Source organism: Malania oleifera, chromosome 1, assembly GCF_029873635.1.
Source record: "Malania oleifera isolate guangnan ecotype guangnan chromosome 1, ASM2987363v1, whole genome shotgun sequence".
NCBI lineage: Eukaryota > Viridiplantae > Streptophyta > Magnoliopsida > Santalales > Ximeniaceae > Malania > Malania oleifera.
In genome coordinates this window covers 39,942,683-39,960,358 of record NC_080417.1, presented here as the reverse complement: position 1 = coordinate 39,960,358, position 17,676 = coordinate 39,942,683, and positions in this window count along the sequence as shown.

Below are 17,676 nucleotides of genomic sequence, written 5' to 3'. Positions count from 1 at the left end.
CTAGCTTAAACTCTCTCATACTTGCATTTGATTGTATATTGATTTTTTGAGAGTAAGCTAAAGTCTTTCCATTGTGTTTTCATTCATAAATATTATTTGGTAAAACTATACATCTACTTAAGAACTTGCATCCTTATTACAAGTTTCATAAGTTTGCTTTGTGTTTTGATAAAAGTATTTTTAGCAAGCTTAAACCCGAATATCCATTGTGCTTGATATTTGAAAAATAATATTGTAATAGTTGCTTAGGGTTGTAGAGACTATTTGAATATTCATATTGCAAATATATTATTTTGAAGTCAAAGGTCTCACTCTCACGTATACATATTGATACACATATTGTTGAGAGTTAACCCATTGGTTAACGAAATCTTACTTGAGCTTAAGATCACATCATATGTGAGTGCATTGATTTGATTGGCTGTATTGATACATATCTGCTTAGTGTAAGAAGCATTTGTTTGTACACAAAATTATTGATTATTTGTTGTATTCCTGACGGGTGGTCGGAAGAGGGACACAAGCCCTATGAATAGTACCATATTGCTCTGACTCGGTTAGGAGAGCACCGGACTAGTTCAAAATCGGTTAGGAGAACTAGGTGCACCATCCTGGTAAGGTGTTGTAAACGATGTCACTCTACCTGCAAGTGAGCAACTTAGTGGAATCATCTTGCTTGTGAGCTTGAGGTAGAACGTAGGTAGTATTGGCCAAACTTTGATAACATTTTTTGTGCTTGATTTTAATTTCCACAATTTATTTTCTGCACTTGAATGCTTATGTTTCTATTATTGTGAATGATTGAGAAATACTAAGACTATTTTAATTGTTTAAGTATTTGTTCAGTTAACTACCAGTGTGATTGGGATTGTATAGACAGACCCTAGGTTGCATAATACTGTTGTTATCTGGTTTAACTTAGGCATAAATTTTAAATACCCAATTCACCCCCCTCTTGAGAATACACTAATTCTAATAGTACTGTAATAGTTTCCTTTCTCCCAGGGCTGGCAAGACATGTAGAGACCCCAAGAATTATAGAAATTAAGTAAATAAAAGAAACGATAGAAAATGATTTTTCAAAAAGAATATTCAGTAGGGTCTCATCGACGAACGTAGAGTGCTTGTCGACGAGCAGCCTTTTTGGGCTCGTCGACTTGGACTCGTGTCTCGCCAATGAGATCTTACCGAGAGGGGTTTAGTAGAACCTAAAGTTCATCAATGAGGGTTACACGTTTGTTGACGAACTCCCTTCGTGGACTCATCAACGAGGTGACGTGTCTTGTCGACGAATCCGTATTTTATAAATATGTCAAACTCGAGTTTTCAGTGAAGGAAATTGCATGTAAGGTTTTCTCTCTCTCTCTCTCTAAAAAAAGTCTCTCCCACCTTCTCTTTAGATTTTTGGCTTCGTCCTTTGTTGGTTTGACGATCGGAAGCCGCCACGCTACTCTTGGGGAGATTCTCTTCAAGTCTACTAGAGTAGTTCGTTAGTTAGGCCAACTTGGGCACCATTCCAAAATTTAGGTAAGTTGGTTATTTTAAGTTTTATAAGGTTTTTGATGTTTCTGAACCGAGAAAAATGCTTTAGATAGAATAATACTTAAGTTTTGTTGGGGAAAAATGTAATTTCATGGTGTTAAGTTGGGGAACACACGGGTGTAGGTTTGGTTTAAATTGAGCTTTTCAATACGTCAGGTAAGGACATAAATTAAGTCATCCTTTTTCATGAAATTATTTATTCTTATACAACATTTATTTTCAGGAAAATATGTCTGTTATAGAACTATGTTTGAGAATACTGTTGTTAAACAGGGAAATGATTTTAACACATTTTATAAGGAAATATGATTTCAGAACAAATTATGAGTTTAGAAAGCTACTTACATTTGTGTGGCATGAGTATAACATTTCCATGAAAATTATGTTATATTGAAATATTATAATTTTTTTCCAAGATAAGCAGGTTATAGCAGTTTTCAAGAAAACCCTAAAAACAGTACAGGAATTATGGTTTTAAGATTTTGTTAAATAGTGTAAAAATTTATGTTTATTATATTATGAATTATACTGGCGTAAATGCCTTGATTTTTACGTTATGAATTATGTCGGCGTAAATGCCATAATATTTACGTTATAAATTATGCCGACGTAAATGCTGTGATTTTTACGTAATGAATTATGCCAACGTAAATGCTGTGATTTTTATGTTATGAATTATATCGGTGTTGACGTCGTGATTATGTATGATATGTAAGAAATCATGAAATATGTTTATGTCAAATATTATTCTGAAATACGAAACAACTACGTTTTAATATGGAATGTATTATATGTTATTAGAATCCGGATAGCTTAGTTCAGTTTTATGAAGCACGGTACCGTAGCTATATGTTCACAATTATGTTTATGTTAGTGCCACCACACATCTTATGTAGAGTGTGGAAGATGGCAGTCGATGTGGCTTTATGGGAGTGTCGTAGTTCCCTTGGTAGTCCGGCACAAGTGGAACAGGCCCATCGTACTTACACACCTAAATTTGACTTAGCATGGTCGGCCAGTCATTCCTAGGTCCCGCCTTCGGGCCACACAACCTTGTCATGTGGGGGGTAAGACATGACAACAACTAGCTATCTATCCTAGGTAATAATTCAAGTATGATATGATTATATAAGATGATTCTTTAGTACACAAATTTAGTATGTTAAACTATGTTATGTTAAATCATGTTTTATTCAGATATGATACAATTTTTTATACTAGTTATGAATTATGTACTGTTTATATGTATATCATGAACAATACTCATATTGTCACACACTGACTCCCTTACTGAGAGGTGTCTTACCCTAGTCATACAAACATTTCAGGAAATCCAGGTAGAAGAGCGGATAAAGCTCCGCAGCTGTAGGAGTTAGCCGAACTACCCTGTCAGAAGGGTAAGTAGGTGAGATAGGGTCAGATGAGTTTTTGTGATTATGACCCTAGGATACTTTTTGGGTCTTTTTGTGGATGACTGTATATATATATATGACAGATTCAGTAGAACTCTAGAGTGGTTTATGGTGTTGTATGGCATGTATGTAATTCTATGTTTTCCGTTGCTTAGGTATCAGAGTTATATGATAGGTATATCCCTGTTACTCATGGGTCCAGGTTAATCATGATTATGACAATTTAACAAGATGTTAGAATTATAAATATTGTTATTACGTGGTAAAAAAATATAGTAAAATAGGCAGGTCGTTACAAAACAGGTTAATATTTAATAAGTGACTTGTAATTTTTCCATTTAAATCGAATTTGTATTAAAGAGTAAAAAGTCTTTTATATTTCAAGTCAATGTAAACACAACTTTTCAACATACTTGTTACACCCGGCCCAATGGGTCCTACTAAAAATATAGATTTCATGCCTATAACAAATCCTAGTAATTAGAAGAGATATTCCATAAAACAAATAATGAGAAACTGTATAAAAGAGAATTCCAAAAATAACGATTTTGTAGTATAGTCCAAAAATTTATAATAGTTCAAGATGATCTAACCTAAAAAGTACAAAATAATCAAGTCGTTCAAAAGGATACTTGTAATAACTTGAATGTGGAAACTAAAAGAAAAATAAATAAAAGAAAAGGGAAATAAATAAAGGAAAGGAAAAAAAAAAGAAATCGGTGAAGGACAGGACAAAACCGTCGACGGTTTGGGGAACCCCAAGCAAAACTGTCACCGGTTTCCTCTAGAAAGGCTCTCGGGATTATTTAGCTCAGGTTTTCCGTCGATGGTTTCAAGGTAGCCAGAAAAACCGTTGACAGTTTTTTGTGGGGACAACTTGCCTATAAATATATCTTAGGTAATTTTTTTAGGAAAAATCATCTCCTCTCTCTTTCAGCTCCGAATTTCTCTCTCTCTCTCTCTCTCTCACATCCCTCATGTGATTTTCTCTCACTTCAATACTCATCCGAAGCTATTCTTGTTCTCTAGATCATCTCTCTCGTCTCACGGGTTGCCGGATCAGTTTCGGCGGTGGTTCAAAAAGCTAGGGTTTTTGTTTTTTTGTTCGTTTCGGGTCGTTTTCAGGAAAAAGGTAAGGAGAATAAAATTATACCAGTCTTTTTTATAAAATTTGAGTTGGATAATTTCAAGTATATAAGCCATATAATTATAGTATGATTTTTTGGAAGGTTTAGGCATTTGAAAAATGATGATTTTGAATATAATTTATATTTTGGAAAAATCGTGTGGCATGAGAATAACCTTTATAATTAACTGGTTGTGAATAATTTTTTCCTATGAGCATTGTTTAGTTGAGAATATTGTCTGCTTATGGAAACTATTTGGTTGTGAATACTGCTTGACTGTGAACACTGTTTGGTGGTGAATACTATTCGGTTGTAAATACTACATGTTTGGGTGAATAATGTTTGTTGCGAACATAAACGTACAGGGAAATACGTAACTGCCCTACATAGGCCACGTATAGTGAAGTACGCAGCTGCCCTATGTGGGCCACGTATAGTGAAATACGTAACTGCCCTACGTGGGCCACGTACTGGGTAGTACATAGTAGCCCTATGTGGGCCTCGTACTGAATAGTATGCAGTAGCCCTATGTGGGCCGCGTATAGGATAGTACGATGTAGCCCTATGTGGGCCACGTACTAGGTTGTACGCAGTAGCCCTATGTGGGCCACGTACTGAGAGGTATACAGTTGTTCTGCGTGGGCCACGTACTGAGATCAATGGAATGTACTGTATTCGACAGGGATGTGTTGTGATGTATGTGTATATGTGGATTTCTGTGATATAATTAATATTGAATGTGTGAAGTATACGTGTGGTATCCTGTGTGGATGGGTATTCTGTGTGGATGTGTAGCTTGTATTGATTCTTGTGTGGATGAACTGTGGTGTATATGTATGCAAACTATGTGGGATGATTGATGTGACGTGTGTGAATACTGGTATGTGAACTTAAATGTATAAATATTTATGGCAAAATAAAACTCTCTGTCTGAGGGCTTACTGAGTAAGGTGAGTGCCCTGATCAGTATCAGTTGTAGTCACACCCAAATTAAAGGGTATGGTTACAAACGGTATCAGAGCAGAGGGAAGGTACATGTATAGGCATGTAATCTTCCCTATCCTTGGGAACTTTCGCCGGTAAATATTTATGTATGTGTGCGTGGATATGCATATGTATTCTTTGTTGTGGTGGATTAAGAAATGGCTATATTATATATATATATATATATATATATATTTATTTATTTATTTATTGAAGTTCATCTGCCACACACTATTATAGTTTATTCTTCCTTACTGAGTGATGTCTCATTCCGGCGAATTATTATCTTTTTCAAGTCCTTCAGGTGATCGAGTTTAGAAAGCTCCAGGGGCAGGGTTTAGAATTTTTGGAAACTTGTGAGTGGTTGCAAGAACTGATATATGTATAATTATGTTTTTAAATGTTGGTTATGTAATAAGAAGAATATGGACAGATAGATACACTTTTTGGATATATATATATATATATATAGAGTATATAGTATTCTGGTATTTCTTCTGAGGTTGTTTAATTATTTCGCTGTGTGAATGGTATCAGGGACAGTAAATGGTCTCATCACACCCTAGGCCCCACCTAGCGAGTTCAGGGCGTTACAATAGTAATCCACTAGTATAGAGTGAAGCTAGATATAATGTAGCTTGATCTCTCTAGCAGTACCTAAAAGAGAAGAATAAAAATATACTAAAAATATACATATAATTTACTCCACAAAAATAAATTGATTCGAATGAGACAATACTTAGTGAATGGGTAAGAAAGGGTTATAAGGGCCACAACGCACTTATAAAATATAATTTTGGAAAAAAAAACCATTGTTATTCTAGATTATTTTGTTGTCCCAAATGTGGGTGAATTGGGTTAATTTATAATTTAAATCTAAAGCCCAAAATTAAATTAGAAAATTAAACAATGTAAATGTAAAAAGATGAGATCTAACTTTTCATAAAGTTAGTGTCATACTTTAATTAGAATCCTTTTTTATCATGAACTCCAATTAAAATCAGGTTTCATTTCAATATACCTTACTTAGAATCCTTTACCATCACGGAGTTCAGAATAAGGCTTCACTTCAACTAGATACCTTTTTCATCAAGAACTTCACTAATCGTAAGGCTTCGCCTACATCTATTATATTTACATGTATATAGGCCATGCTCGACTATGTTTTTCAATATTAGGAAAACCCATAAGGGAAATTTAGCAACATCATTATACCTCAAACATTGTTAAACTAAAATGGCCTCTAAACCCACTACATTGTGAACTGAGTCAATTCTAAAGTTCACATTAACTGAGTGAATCTATCACACTTTAGATACTCAAATCACCAGTTAAAAGGATTAAAAAGTAACTATCTGTTAGACTGATCATCTTACGTAGTGGGTTTTAAGCATTAGATTTTTCCAATGGCAAGTTGCTAATATATGTGTGTGCTAACATATTCACTATTAGAAAAATGTAAGACTAGAGATTCTCAACCCAAAAATTCAAGTCTAGCATACTACAAGCTAACCACATGTTCACATATCCTAGTCTAGTTAAAGTCGGCTATCATATGCATGTAACATCATAATTCACTAATGGCAAAAACTAAGACTGATGATTATGAATCCAAAGATTTTAGTCCAGCATGCTGAAAACTAACCAAGAAAAACTAAAGAATATTGTCATCATTGAAGGCAATATTTATTACTAATCCAATGTTCATTGGGGAAAGAATTATAGAGAAGACAAAAAAGTTGATTATATAATTGGAGAATGAAATACTCCTGTTTGAATTACATTTTTTGGTTTTAGAATTCTAAACTCAAGCCTCCACCAGATCCAGGCAACCTTGCCCTCCATCTCAAAGAAAACTAATTTTTTAGACTCAAAATTGTGTCCATGCTATAGGCTTTTAAGGCTCAATTTTGAACAAATATTATGAGATTGAATGAATAATAAGTAATTATTTCCTTCCCCTAGAAAAACTAGCTAATGACCACTAGACAAACAATAAAAATAATACTCATTATTACTTAATAACTTCATGATTTCCTTCAAACCCTAATGAATAATAAGAACTATATTACTAATGATGAGTTTCCTTCAAGTTTAGAATACTATTAAAATTAGACAAAATCTAATGTGTTTAATATTTATATAAGTTTTGTCATACTTTTACTCTTATGTTTATTCTAGTTTTCTTTAATTTTCTTATTTATTAGAGTTTGGATTTATTTTGTTTATTTTTTGTTTAGGAATAAATAAATTAAAGGAGTCATGGGAATTAAGGAGAAGCCTTTCCTTTTCAAATTCAAATTTCCTTCATCAAGAGTCCTTTTCAAAGTCAAATTCCTTTCTCGAATTTCCTAAAACACCCTTCAGTATTTGGGTATCAACAGAAAGCTAAGAAAATATCCTACAACTTTCGTGTGGAAGATTTTCCAAGATAGGAAGATATTGATAGAGACAATAGCACATCAAGGTGGCGGCAGAAAAGGAGCCGATTTGTTTTTGGGGGAGATAAGAGGGAGGACGACCAGAGCCTTGAAAAAGGGGCATTTTCTTCACCATTAAAGAGGGATTCGAAGCTTGGAAAAAGAGGGGGAAGATGGAGGCCGAATTGGAGTTGTTGACGATTGAGATTCTCAATCTGTTGACCTTATAAGTCACGTCCGGTTTTGATAATGACAAATACTCCTGTATTTAATAAATATCTAGTTCATGTGCAGGTTCATATTAGTATATCATCAAATGGCACGCGAAAGCTCAAAGCTTGAAGACAATCTCATGCTCTTAATTGTAATAATTTTTAGTGAAATTTGTCTGTAATAGTAATTAGGGTATTTGATTTGTAATAAGCACACACATCACATGCATGATTTATTTTGTAAGCTCAAACCAGATACAAACCAAAAATGACCTTAGAAAAACCTCAAGGTCTTCGGTCGACCGACACCGGACTTTTTCGGTGTCTTCAAATTGGACCCCAAGTGCCCCTAGGACACTCACACTTTCACATATATTTGTTAGGCACTTAAATAGGGCTTGATTGTGTCAAGACAAGACCGAAATGCACACTTGGTGCACTTTTGGTCGAACGGTCAAATCAGTTCATTTTTGGCCTGGTCGACCGAACCATACCTGGGTCAACCGTTGACCAAGGTCCCGGTCGACCGAAATCCTATAGTTCATTTGACCCCGGTCGACCGAACCACCTGGGAGTCAACATTTTGACCTCCCGGTCGACCGACCACTTTTGTACTCCAACTACCTGGTCGATCGGAGGGTCCTCGGGAGAATTCCCAACGGTCTGGTCGACCGAACCATACAGTTCAAAAAGGCCTGGTCGACTGAACCTCGGAAGTTTGGGAAATCTCCTTCTCCAGTCGACCGAGCCTTTCAGTTCAAAAGTCCCCTGGTCGACCGAACCATTTGAGTCCTGGTCGACCGAAACACTTCTGGTCGACCGGACCTCTCAGGTTGCTCCTATTTTTTTACTACAGTTAATATTTTTTAAACAGGGTTAAAATTTCTTAAACATCATTAAACTTCCCTAATAATACCCAATAGGTCCCCAACGGTCATATTTTCTCCTATGCCTATATATATGAAATCATTTGAGAAAATTAGTAGAGATTAGCTCCTTTGATTATGTTGAAATTCTTTGAAAATCATAAAACCCATAATACTCATCTTTGAGCATCCAACACTTATTCGTACCAGATCTTACTTCTCAAATACTTTTGTAAGTATGATTTAAGTGTTGTTGTTTCTTTAGGATTGCTCTCTCAAGATTGTGCTTGTGCGTAAATTTATTCTATTTGGGAGCACATCCTCAAGTGTTCTTAGGTGACTTTATCTATAAGTCTTTCCTAAGAAAACTTCTTTGGAACTTCTAAGCATTGCATCGTCATTGCAATATCTTGAAAAGTTTATATTTGATTTTGGTTGCAAAAACTCTTTCTAAATCACTTTCAAATATCTAGTGTGTTTCATTTGATAAATATTTAAAGAGCTATTTGTTTAGGAAAATCTTTGTTACAATATTCATTGATTTATATCTTTAGTTGAATACAAAGATTAAACTCTTTTTGCAAACCAAACTTATACATTGCTAGAGCTTCATATACATATATGTATTGAGAAAACTTGTTAATTGAAATATATGAAGTTTGGGTAATATCTTTGTTTAAGCACTTAGATTGAATATCCTGTGATACAAAGATCATCTAGGTTTGCACTCTCACGTACGCATTACACTGATAGAAAATACTTTTGAGAGTTGAACCATTTAGACCACATTGAGCTTACATATTGAATCATATTGTGGTATATGTTATTGCGCGCATTTGGGTACATATCTGCTTTACACGAAAGCACAATCACTGTACCATCTGTTTATATACACATTAGTTGTATATCCAGGCACGGGCCTGAAGAGGAAGACTAGCCCTGGAATAGTTCCGGATTGGTTTAGACCCGGTTAGGAAAGCTAGGTGAGTCGTCCTGTTAAGGCGTGTAGGTTGAGGTCAGCCCTGCTAATTGACCTGGTGTAGGTTGAGGTCAGCCCTGTGTTAATTTGACCTGGTTGTAAACAATGTCGCTCCACCCTTGAGTGAGCCTTTAGTGGAATCCTTTGGCTTGCGAGCTAAAGGCGGGGACGTAGGCACAGTTGGCCAAACCCCGATAACATATCGTGTGTTTGTTTACATTTCCGCACTTTATATTTACCGCATGTGTATGTTATTATGTGAATGATGCACTTGATTTGAATTTCCATATATTATATTTATCGGCGTATTTGGAAATTGCATAGACTGACCCTAGGTTGTGTATATACTGTTGTTGGAAAAACCAACCTAGGAGAAAAAGTTTTAAATTCCAATTCACCCCCCCTCTTGGGAATACGCCTTTTCTAACACAATTTACATACAGTTTCCTTCTTAACTCTTTCATCTTCTCTTTGTGCAATTTTCATTATGAATTCTAGAATTATTATGGTTTGTTTTGATTATATTATGAGCTAATTTCTATTGTTAAGGCTACGATGTAGCCTGTCCATGACAATTCTGAATCTTATTTCCATGTGGTCATAATTTTATCAAATCTTTTGAGTATACATCATTGAGTTTAATGTTTTCAATTATCTCGTCAATAGTTGAGTGATTTGTTGTGCATGTTAATTCGAGAGATGTTGTATGTAGTTAGCTTCATATGATGTATGCCATGAATTGAATAAAAGACAGGAATGTGCCAATATGATTTGTGCGACTTTTATGTGAAATATTATTAATTTTAATGTACTCAAATGCTTTTAAATTCGCATAAACATATCGCAAGTTATCGTATGTTGGGTAGTTCTAATTCTACTCAAGAGAGGGTCTTAGATAAGTTATAAAATTTTGTTGTCCAATAGGATGATAATCGATTGATTGCATGATTAGGATTTGAGATTGGATTGGCTAGGTGAATGAGATGCCTTAGTGTTTTCTTCTTGGTTGAAATCTTCTTCTTTTTAAGTATTTGGTCAATTCTTCATTTGTTGATTTAATTTTATTTATTTATTTTTTATTTTTCATATTCAAAATCCATCACTTTTCTTGAATTTAAAATAATTTAGAATCAGAACAATTTCAATAGTTAGTAGGTAAATAGTCCTTATAGGTTGGACATCCTTCTTTATCACTATATTACTTGTTATAATTTCGTACACTTGCAATTTTTCATAACAAGTTTTTGGAGCCATTGCTGGAAACTATTTATTTTCTATTTCTTTTGATACTAACTAGTTTTAGGTTAATTTGATTTTTCTTTATCTTAGTCTTAACTTTTTAATTTTGTTTTTATTTTTCTTTTTATTTTCAGGCTCCTTGAGTTGTGCATGAGACGTATTCAAAACTTGGATTTAGTACCTTTTGACCCTGAAATTGAATGACCCTTCATCGTTTGAACAAGGAGCAGAAGAAGGATTTCACAATCAAGAACAAAGCAATGAAAGATCAACTTGGAAACGAGACTTTGGGAGTTTATGTTGTTCCCTTGGTCACCAAAGCTACTTCTAGCATTAGACGCCATGCCATTCAAGCCAATAACTTTGAGATAAAGCCGACTATTCTTAAAATGATGGCCTCCATGGTGCAATTCAGTTGCATGCCACATTATGATCCAAATGATCACATCACTAATTTTTTAGAGTTATGTGATACTTTTGAACATAACGGAGTTTTTAATGATGCTATTAGATTGAGACTCTTTCCATTCTCCCTCCAAGACAGGGCAAAGGCATGGTTAAACTCACTTCCATCGTTAACTATAACAACATGTGATGATTTGGCTAAAAAGTTTCTAGCAAAGTTCTTTCCCCCAACCAAAACCATAAAGATGTGAAACGATATCACCACTTTTGTCCTATTTGACACGAATCGCTTCATGAAGCTTGGGAGAGATATAAAGAATTTCTTAGAAAGTACCCACATCATGGACTTCGTGTTTGGATTCAAGTGCAAATCTTCTACAATGGTTTGCAGCCTACAACACATACAATGGTTGATGAGCCAATCGGAGGGACTTTGATGAAAAAATCACTAGAAGAAGCATATGAGTTAGTGGAGGAGATGGCAACCAACAATTACCAATGGCCAGCGGAACGAGTGACATCTAAAAGAACCCAGGGAGTTCATGAAATTGATTCTTTTTCTGCTTTAGCTGCTCAAGTTGTAGATACCCTATTTTTGCCCTAACCAAAACGAACAAGGGGTCCCCTTTTGTTATTTTATTATTATTAGTATTTTTATTTTATTATTACTTACTTATAATTACTTTTATTATTTATTATTATTATTAATTTACTATAATTATTCTGGATTATTATTACTATTATTTTTATTTATTTATTTATTTTTACCTTATTATAATAATAATAATAATAATTATTATTATTATTATTATTCTTCTTCTTCTTATTATTATTATTATTAGCATTAATATCTTATTTTAGGTATTATTATTTTTATTATCTGTATCTTTATTAGTAATGTTATCATTATTATTATTATTATTATTATTATTATTATTATTATTATTATTATTAATTATTACTTTTAATATTTGTATTATTACTTTATTTTTATTAGTATTATTATTATTATTATTATTATTATTTTACTGATAATATCTTTATTATTTTTATTTTTACTATAATTATTTATTTACTATTTAGTAGTATTATTATTATTATTACCTTATTGATACTTATATTATTATGATAATTATTATTATTATTATTATTATTTCCATTTTCATTATTACCATAAGAATAAAAGCATAAAAAAAAGTAAAATAAAATAAAATTAAAAAGGAAGTTTTTTTTGGGTTTTTCCAAATTTTTTTATATAAGGGGGCATGCACGGAGAGCAGAAAGGGGGAGGAGACCAAACAAAAAAGAAAAAAACCTAAACCTCCCTATTGCCTTCACGCAGCTGAAGCCTCTCTTTTTCTCTCCCTTAGCCATCACCCCCTCTGTAATCTCAGTCTCCCTCTTCTTCCCCTGCTCTCGGTTCCTCCCCTGCTCTCTCTCCCTCTCTGTTTTTCTCAACTTTCCTTCTCAGTCTCTCATCCTCTCTCTCTCACTTACTCTCCCCTCTCTCTCTCGGCTTCCCCCTCGTATTGTTCTCCCTCTGTTCCTGCCGTGAACAACCTCTGTCCCAGCCATCATCCACGAACCAGCCGAGTACCTGAGACCATCCTCTGCTCCACCCGGCAGCCGATCACTCCAACTGCAGTTGTACGTGTGGCCGAGAGGCAGAGGAGCTGTAGCTGGAGAACACCATTCAGCAGGCGCGGCCTTTCTCTGCTCCACGAACCATTCCCGAAGGTCTCTGCCAGCACTAGTAGCTCTCCTCGGCAACACAAACTCCGTCACTGCCACACTCGCCTCCACACAGCACACAAGCCACAACAAACATCTCTGGCTAGTCAACAGAATCAACCCCGGTGAGCACCATTCTGCAACCGTCGAAGATCCTCCACAGCCGCAGCAGCAGAAGAGGAGTTCTTGTCGCCGCTCCCTGCTCACAGCCACCACGCAAGCCACGGCCAGCTTCCAGGACCAGCAACGATCAGGATCTCCAACTGGCCGTCGTCTCTGTGACCCAGCTGCTGCTTCCGGTCTACCCAGTTGAGACACACACACATACCCGAAGGTCCAGATGCACCTCTATAAGCCCCTTTGCAAATACACAAAAACACACACATACAGTATATAATTATATCTATATGTATATTGGTTTTATTTTAATTTTTAAAGTTTTTATTTTTTTTTTCATGTGTGTATACTAATATAATATTGGTTATGGTATGTACGTGTGTATATTAATATAATACTTGTTGTAGCTTTTAATTAATATTTGCATATAGGCTATGTGTATATATGTATATTAATATTCTATTTGTTGTAATATTTAGTTAATATTTATATCTAGGCTGTGTATATGTGTATGTTGATATATTATTTGTTGTAATATTTAGGTAAAATTTATATCTATGCTATGTATGTGTGTATATTAATACATTGTTTGTTGTAGCATTTAATTAATATTTGTATATAGGCTATGTATATATGTATATTAGTATATTATTTGTTGTAATATTTAGGTAATATTTATATCTATGCCATGTATGTGTGTATATTAGTACATTATTTGTTGTAACATTTAATTAATAATTGTATCTATGTTATTATTGTATATTATCCTGTGGTATGTTATTTATGTATTGTGTATTTAGGGTTTAAATTATTACGTGTTGTATTTAGGGTTCTAATGGTATATTTAGGGTTTTGTTCATCATATGCTTTATTTAGGGTTCGATTGGTCTCTCATATGGTTATGATACATTAATGGTAAAGTTTTAAAATTATTTCCATAATTATTGTCGTGTGTTTTATTTGTTAAATCTAGGGTTTAAATTGTTTCCCATAATATTACTTGTGTAATAGTTTCCATCATTGTATGTATTGCATGTGTATTATAGGGCTTAGTTTGTTTCCACATTGTTATTGTACATTAATTGTAAGGCTCTAATTATTTCCAAGCTATTATTATTATTATACATATTACCTATTATATTTAGGGTTTTGATTGGTTTCCATGTTATTAATATTTTTAGGGTTTAATTGCCTCTATATAGATTGTTTATTAATCTTAGGGTTATGAGTGTTTCCATATTGTTATCACATTTCAATTTTAGGGTTTCATATGTTTCCAAATTATTAGTACATATTTTTTAGGATTTTTGGTTTCTTTCCATATTATTGCACGTTTGATTATTTCCATATTATTGTATATATTATTGCGGGTCTGATTGACATTGTATATTTATTTTAGGGTTTGTCTAATTCCATAATTTCGTCTTATTTGTTTTCATGTTTGTCTATGTTACCTTTAACTTTTAGGGTTTGATTTATTGTCATGTTCTTAAATGTTTCCTTTATTGCTAACATTAGGGTTTTATTAGTGTTATGTTAAAGTTTTGATTATTTATAGTTAGGGTTTTTGCATATATTTGTTAAGATATATTATCATATCGTATAGTTATTAAAATTATGATATATATATATATATATATATGTATTATTAGTCTAGTAGTATTATTATGGTATAATATTAAGATTTACGTGTTATGATGTATATATATTAAAGTGGTATTATAATATTGTATTGGTATTTATGTGTTATTAATATTATGAGATATATGTGTGTTATTATTATAGTAGTATTATTATTACAGGTAATGTATTATCATTATAATATATTAAGGCTATTATTTTCACATATTTCTGGAATTTTCAACTATATCTTATGTTTATATTTTGTATTGCGATATCCATTATTTTTAGTATTTTGCTATTATTTTAATAAGTATTTTTGTGTGGGTGTATCCCTATGATTTTATTACGGGGGTATGAGTCTTCGGGCATTACGTACCTTAAGCTCTGAGGGAATATATATGTATATATTATATTTATTTAGTTATTTATTTATTATCCATGTGTATTTATAAATTCATAAAAAGAGTAATTTAAAAACTTACTAGATTAACTTAGGGATAATTTCAAATTAGTTAGGTACCGTTCGTAAGAACGGGCGTGTAGGAGGTGCTCGTACCTTCCCCTCGCGTAACCAAACTCCCGACCCCAGCTCTGGTAACGTAGGCTCATTCTATCCATAACGGGATAGTAATCATATGTTCTAACCACACTAAAGGTTAGTGGTGACTCCGACATTCCATGATTTTTCCTGAAAATATTAAAATTGATTTTAATTTCGCCGCCCGGGGCACATGCCCTTCGGGACGTCGCGACACAAGTTACAACTTTATCTAAGAAATTCGACAATTTCAATGTGAGTGCCATTCAATCTACAAATCTAATTTGTGAATTTTTTGCAGGGAATCATATGAGGGTAGATTGTCAAGTGCGAAAACAATTCACCAACAATAGTTTGGAGCAAGCAAACTTTGTATTGAATTACCAATGACAAAGTTTATGGCATGCACAATATTTTAATGGAAGAGAATTATAAGCCCACGGTATAGCCACAAAGGAGACTTAATCCGAACTTGCAAGTTGTAAAAAAAATTCTCAAATTGTTGGATGCTAGAATTATTTACCCTAATTATGATAGCTCGTGGGTAAGTCCAGTGCAAGTAGTGCTCAAGAAAGGAGGAGTGACGGTAGTAGAAAATGAAAATAATGAACTCATCCCAACAAGAATGGTCATGGATTGGAGAGTGTGCATAAACTCTTGCAAGCTTAACAATGCCACACGAAAATATCACTTTCCACTCCATTTCATTGATCAAATGCTGGAACGGCTCAGTGATCATGCTTATTATTGTTTTCTGGATGGATACTTAGGGTACAATCTAATCCAAATGACTGCCTCCAATGTTGTTCCCTACTCTAGACTTTTCTTAGCACTTCTGTAACACTTCCCCAGACCTACCATTGCACTCATGCAACATTTTCAGGGAAGTTTACTTTTATCCTTTCATTTTTTTTTTTCCATCTCTTTTGATTCTTCCAATTGGGGACAATATGTTCTTTAAGTTTGGGGGTAGGGGTCATTTATTTTGGAGTATCTATTTATTTTCAAAAAAAAAAAATTTATATGTATATATTTAAAAAAAAAAAAATTGGAAATCACAAAAATATTTTCTTTTCGTTTTGTTTTAGTTTTGGGTTGATGATCACAAGCCCATGATATTACGTGATTGAAATTGAGTTGGATTTGTGAAAAATGCTAAATTTGTCTTGTTTTGTGCTTAATTCTTGTGTTAGCTTGATTTATTTGAATTCCTTTGAACACTTTTGCACAATACCATGATCAATAAGTTGCTTTGTAGGCTTAGAGTACATTTATGTGAATTAGATATTTTCTAAGATCTCACTGAACTCTAGAACCTATTTGATAATCTCTCGAGACAAACTCCTAGGCAACACACCACTAGAGAAATGATCTAGGTCGTTTTTGAAACGTTTGAGATTTTATAGCCTACCCTAATTATTTATCTCTAGTCAACCCTTGGAGCCTTAAACACATAAGTCATTTTTCTTTCATTAACCCACATTAACCACACCTTTTAATCCATAAGCATTCATTCTACCTTTTCAAGAAAAAATGTTATTTGCTTAGTCATTGGAGAAGAGAAAAAGTTTCTTAAAGAGTTAAGAGAACAAGAGTAAGTTTGGTTATTCTATTAAATATATATAAAAAAATAATATAAATGATACAACCCGAATTAAAAAAAAAGAAAAAAAAAAGTTTGGGGGTTGTGGAATTGAAAAAAAAGAAGAAGAAAAAAAATGAATAAATTGCTCATAAGTTGCTCTAGGAATGTAAATTATTATTATTTTCACTATTTTCATTAGTGAAGCTTGTGTAGAATTTTCTTACTTCGAATTCCATACCATTTTTTTTTCTTTTGCCATTACCCCAAGCCGAACATTACAAGCTTTTATTAAGACCTTTTGATCTTTTTTGGTGTGTTTGTACTACATTAGTAGAGAGTTGATTTGAAAAATAGGTATATAAAGTTTGAGAAGCTCATTCTCATAGAGATCAATCATAATTCAATCAAGTTTGCATAAATTGATCCTAGTTATTAGAGTAGCAAGTCGAGATTGGTTATTCACACACTCACTCAAAGGTTTCCTTGTAAATCTAAGCACGCTCTTGAATTAATCTAAAAACTTGTTAAATGTTTAGATTTTTCCTTGAACTAATTTCTTTATGCAATCCATGAGGCAATCATTGTGAGAAATCAACCTATTCTATTTCTTTAATTTTTCTTTTCTCTTTTTCTTTTTGTTCAAGGACTAGCAACTCATAAGTTTGGGGATATTTCAATGTGTTTAATTTCTATACAAGTTTTGTCATATTTTTACTCTTATTTTTATGCTAGTTTGTATTTAATTTTCTTATTTATTAGAGTTTTGATTTATTTTGTTTATTTTTTGTTTAGGAATAAATAAATTAAAGGAGTAATGGGAATTAAGTAGGAAACTTTCCTTTTCAAATTCAAATTCCCTTCATCAAGAGTCATTTTCAAAATCAAATTCCTTTCTT